The sequence below is a fragment of the Bufo bufo genome, chromosome 1, assembly GCF_905171765.1.
Source record: "Bufo bufo chromosome 1, aBufBuf1.1, whole genome shotgun sequence".
Lineage (NCBI taxonomy): Eukaryota > Metazoa > Chordata > Amphibia > Anura > Bufonidae > Bufo > Bufo bufo.
The window spans coordinates 798,062,651-798,068,863 of NC_053389.1; positions in this window are offsets into that span (position 1 = coordinate 798,062,651).

A 6,213-nucleotide genomic window follows, 5' to 3' on the forward strand; every position below is an offset into this window, starting at 1 on the left:
TCGCGTCGCCTGTCCATGAATTCCCCCACCAAACTCACCGGGCAGGCAGAACCCTGAACAGGGAGAAGCGGGATCCACGCCCAGTGACCATATTGATCCATCATAGATCGTCGGATCCTACTGCGCAGGGAACCATTGGCTAAAACTACATCCTGCATCAACAAACCACCCGCCTTCCTAAGCGAAGGAGCAAATAATTCACCAACCCGCAATGTAGCAAAGAAGGCAACGCTGAAACTGGCAGCAAAAAGAGATCCCTCATATGCGGATTTACAAACGCTAGCGCAACCAACAATCAGCCTGCACAGCAAAGAAAAGGACACCGGGTGACGCAAATCTCGCGCCACATACGCCTTGCGCCAGCCGCGCATGGCCTGACGAATCACAAAGTGTTTCATTACATCCGTCCAACCACACAACTTAAAAAAGAAAGCCACACCTGACAGCCGCCGAAGGGCAACAAGGAAAGACACACCTGAACCGTGCAAACGAAGCAACCATTCCACCGTGACCTCCAGCCGGATATCGTCACGAGAAGACACGTCCCTAGACCCCACCATCGCCAACCACTCAGCCCAGGCCTTACGATGAGATTGCCACGTAGCCGGCCCAACCAAAGAGCTAATAAGCGACACTAGCTGTCCACCAGACGCCACATGAATGGAGGACACTCCTTGCTACACTCGTCCACCTCCGGATGAAGTTCCCGGAAGACCTGCCAATGAAATCGAGAAAGAGCATCAGCGACTCTATTATCTACCCCCGGAACATGACGGGCCCGAAAGTAAGTGTTATGATCCAGGCACCGCAAAACCAGATGATGAACTAACGCCAGCACAGGAAGGGAAGAGGAAGACAAACGATTGATCACATGCACCACTCCCAGATTATCAAACCAAAAACACACATGCTTATTAGCTAACCGGTCCCCCCAAATCTCTACAGCCACCACAATAGGCAACAATTCCAATAGTGTCAAATTCTTGCAAAAGCCGGCCTCCCTCAACGACTCCGGCCAAGGAGCAGAATACCATTCACTGCCCAATATAGTACCAAAGTCACATGACCCAGCCGCATCCGACCACAATGACAACTCCGAACTCACAATTTCCTTGGAAATATAGCAAGTATGGCCATTATAACCAGCTAAAAAGAAAAACCAAACACACAAGACCGCCTTAAGGGACTTAGTCAACCTGATATGATGACCCGGAGAGGACACCCCCTTCGTAGCCAATGACAACCGGCGGGAAAAAACACGGCCCATGGTCATCACCCGACATGCAAAACACAACAACCCCAAAAGAGACTGAAGCTGTTTCAGCGTCACCTTCTTAACTGCCATAAATCCTTCTATTAACTCCAACAACCTACCTAACTTGTCCCCAGGCAACCGAAAAACCATAGCAACCGTATCAATTTCGATCCCCAAAAAGGACAAGCACGTGACCGGCCCCTCCGTCTTCTCGGCCGAAATAGGAACCCCAAACTGTCCCATAAGGGTCAAAAACAATGACAACAAGTACCTGCAACCCCCCCCCCCCCCCCCACACCGGGAAATCATCTAGATAATGTATCACAGACGACATACCGGATTCAAATCTCACCACCAATTCCAAGAAGGAACTAAACAACTCAAAATAGTGACACGATATGGAGCACCCCATCGGTAAACAAGTGTCATAATAAAATTGACCCTCCCAACAACCTCCCAACAAATGGAAACAATCAGGATGAACAGGAAGAAGCCTAAATGCCGACTCAATATCAGATTTAGCTAAAAAAGGCCCCTTTACCTGCATCCCTAACCAGAGAAACCGCCCTGTCAAAAGAAACATAAGAAACCGATGCCTCTTCCTGAAGAATCGCATCATTCACCGAGGAGCCCTTAGGATGAGATAAATGATGAATCAAACGAAACTTCCCAACCTCCTTTTTCGGGACCACACCCCACGGAGACACCCTTAGGTTAGGAAACGGAATCGAAGAAAACGGACCTTCAATCCTACCCAACTCGACCTCCTTAGCCAATTTATCCCTCAATACCTCAGGGTGATCCCGAGCTGACCACAGATTATCACTAAAAACAGGGGACCGGTTAAAAACAAACGGAATAAAGAAACCCAACAAAAAACCAGAGCGAATCTGAGAAGCCGCCTGTCTATCGGGGTACCTGTCTAGCCACGGGGACATTGCGTCCACGCTCACCGGGGTCCTTACCCTCACTCTGGGCGGGCAACTTATTAAGACTGGCTGTCTGAACCGAACACCTATTCCCAGCATGGGGACCTCCGCACACTGAGCATTCATGCTTGAACCTGCATAAACCCGCGTACTTGCAATTTCCCTCATTGAACGACCAGCACACTCCTGGGCGTCTAACGGCCACCTATGCATGGACCTGGGCAGTGCCCGCACCGGAGGCCGCGCTCTGAAAGGGATGTTGTCTCTGAGACAACATGAGCCGCAGCCACACATCAGTTGCCTTGACTCCCCAACCCACGCCAGGCTGAAGGGCAAGGCGCCTCCTAAACTCTTCATCATACCGCCACCAAGCGCTGCCCCCGTGGGACTTGTAAGCACTATATACAGTATCAACATAAACAAACAACTCGGAACATCGCTCCGGGTGCCGCTGACCCATGATACATCCCAAAACCGCGAACGCCTGAAGCCAATTCCCAATAGTTTTCGCCACCTTCGGCCTACGCTCATACGGTCTATCAAGCACTGGGCGCCCCCTGTCCACTGTATGCTGATCGACAGAGATAAGAGACCATATGTCTACATACTGATTAGCCCAGATCTTTTCCCTAACCGCCTCCTCAACATGTGAACCCAAGGGGCTAACCCCGCAGAAAAATGACTCTTTATGTATTCCCGCAGCCACTGAGGAAGGGGCCGGGCGAGCAACTGGGGCTGGAGCATCCTGCAATTTGTCTAACAAAGCCCGCATCAGCGATTCCATTCCAGCCACAGACCCACTCTCCCCCCAGGCCCCTGCAAATTGAAACTCACCAACCGGAGCATTAGGAACCACCGGAGAAGGCATCTCCACGGGAACCGCCTGACTCTGGACCACCGGATGAACCAGGCTCGGAGTCCTGGAAGTACAGCTTGGCGCTGGCCTCAATCTTCTACTCCGCGAAACTCTACCAGACTCCTCAGATGTGCCCGATGACAACTCCGAAGATGAGGGGGAACGCCACCTGGAGGATCTGGAGCGTCTACGACTCCCCCGAGCCCTAGAATGGCGACGGGACGGACGCCTGCGGTAAGTACGCTCACCCCTGCTATCTTCTAATGAAGAGGAGGGAGAGACAGAGACCTCCCTGCGTCTCCTCTGCCTGGAAGCCGCATTAACTGGTGGCATCTGGGGGGGTGGGGGGGCGGGGGAGCGGACATTACCCCAGGGGCTGCGATCATGACGCCCTGCGGCCCACTGCCTAGATCCCCAGACAGAGGTGCCGTCGTCAGCATAGCCAACCCCTGCCCTTCCGCAACGGGGGGGGGGGGGGGGGGCAACAATTGAGATGAGGGGGGTGTAGGGGGTGAATCCTCCCCCACCGTACTTTCCCGGGCTCCCATACTATTCCCTGCACCCAGCACGCCGCAATCACACTTCCGGAAGACAGAGGAAGGGGAGGAGCCACGGCATCGCGCCAAGCCCGCCCACCATCCCTCCGCCCGCCGGAGCGGCCCGACCTGTCACGGCTCCTGGAGGGAACAGGTAAGCGCTCCCCAGACCTGGGAGAGCCCTGGGGACCGCCGCAACGGGATGTAATGGGGGCAGGGGGGCTGTGACCAAGCCGCACCGGGGGGCGGGAATGCCGTGCGGACCGCCGATCCCCCAAACGACAGGCAGAGCTGGCGGCGGGAACCGCCAGCTCAACGACAGCAGCAGGCAGAGGGGCCGGAGTAGGGGAAGGCAAAGGGGAATGCAGGCTCCCAAGGAATGCCCGCAGCCACCCCTCTCCTTCGTCCTGAAAATGCGCAAGGAGGGAGTCCCTCAGGGCCATATCTCCTGTGGACATGACAGTGGCAAGGGGTACCTCAACCAGCGCATCCACCGTCAAGAGGAAGTGACGAGCGCAATTCCAAGAATATATAGCCCCCCAGCACCACCCCCTCCCCTAATGAATCATGGGAAGGCTTCCCAGTTAACTCCTACCAACCCTTCTCCTCCCCTACTGCTCTTAAACCATAAACAGGGCCATGACCCCCTATTAACTCGGGGCAGAGGGGATCAGGAAGGACCCCCAGTCTCTTATCACCCTCCATAGGCCGTTGGGTGCTTACCACATGCTTCTGGCCAAGTTGCTGGTACTACAGTCACTACCTTTAAATGTGGTGGACTCTGCACCTTTCAGAGAACTGATGGCTCATGCCAAGCCAAGGTAGAGAGTCCCAAGCTGTCATTAATGCTTCAAAAAGGCTGTACCAGCCCTGCACACGTATGTTGAACAAAAGGTGGGCCAGTCCTTGAGGCTGTTGGTGTCTGCTAAAGTTTACGGCAGTGACGACGTGTGGAGATGTAACTACAGTCAAAGACAATATATGTCCTTTATGATGGCACTGCCACCTGCGCGTTCTCAAGCTGTGAGTCCTGCCCCAATGTCCTCCTCTGTCTCCTCATCCTCAACCTTGTCCTCAGCCTCCACTGCAGGCACAATTCGGAGTGTTTCTCCAGCATACCAACCTATACAGAGCATGGCAGTTTCACACTGTTCTGCACTTGGTTTTCCAGAGCAAATAGAGTCACACTGGGGTGGAACTGCTCGGAGTCTTTCAAAATGAAATCGAACCCTGGTTCTCCCCTCGCCAACCAAAAATCGCAAACCATGGTCACCGACAATGGGAAAAACATTGTGTCAGTGCTGCATTAAGGAGGGCTGAACCATGCACCCTGCATGGCGCACGTCTTTAATCTGGTTGTAAAGCGGTCACTGAAGTCTTCAACCAACTGCAAGACATCCTGAAAATGGCCAGAAAACTGTGCACGCACATCAGCCACTCTTAGACTGCAAAACACGCCCTCCTTGAGCTGCAAAAGCAGAATAGCGTTCCCCAACATCGCTTTATATGCGACGTGTCCACCTATTTAAACTCCACCCTCCACATGTTGGACCAACTATATGAGCAGAGGAAAGTCAAAAAAGATTTCTTGATGATTTACGCGGACAGGAGCACTCCCTGTGTATCTTTGACATTAGCTAGTGTCAGCTCATGCATGACACTTGCCGTTTGCTCAGGCCCTTTTAGGAGGCGACTTTATTTGTCAGTCATCAGGGCTAAGGGATGAACAACGTAATTCCACTCCTTCACGTCCAGGAGCAGATATTGATAAAACTGGCTTGCCAGGGAACAGAAGAAGTGGAACCTACTGTACATCTCATGAGGAGGAAGAAGACATTCACACACAAGCAATGTATATAGAAATGGGTGTTTTTTCTGCTCAAGTGAAAGGGGAGGAGCAGGAGGAGCTAGAGGATGATGAGGAATACCAGACAGATTACCATGACACACTTTGTCAGTATGCAGTAAAGATGGATGCAGGTAGTCCCTCCACATTCCTTGCGCAAATGGCAAGATGCATGCTGAGTTGCTTGTGTAACATCCTGAAGTATGTCACTAAACTTCTGTTCCCCTGCTTCATAATGTTAAGTGTATGTATATTGTCATTTGGTATAAGTTTGCATCACTCTCTCCATAATGTGCATTTTCCAGTCCTGTTGTATTGTATATTTGCTGTAGTTCTCAATGTACACCAGCAGGTGGCAGCAATATGTAAGCAGACCATAGCTAGTTAATAGACCTAGCCTGGAACAGACCAATCCAGTCTAGCTTCCCCCTATCTGAGGAGGAGTGGAATGTTACCACATCCTACTTCAGGAGGAGGAAAGAAAGTTCTAGTCAGTGTGAGCCACCCCCTGTTGGGGTAGGCTGTGTTGATAGGAGCTCCCAGAAACAGGGACCCCAACCAAGGATCCAAGCCTCTGCTGAGGCCCAAGATCAACCTTCCCAGCCTGAGTCCCTTACCTCAGCTGGTGGAGAATGAAGCAGCCATCTACAGAACTATCAGATCTCCAGGAAGTCTCCATTATACCCTGCGAGCAGTCCTGTAAGTACAGATTCCAAGACAAGGAGAAGATAAGTACCTCCACAGCTAGTCAGGCCCATATCAAGCAGACCTCAGACAGAGCAGAAGATAGA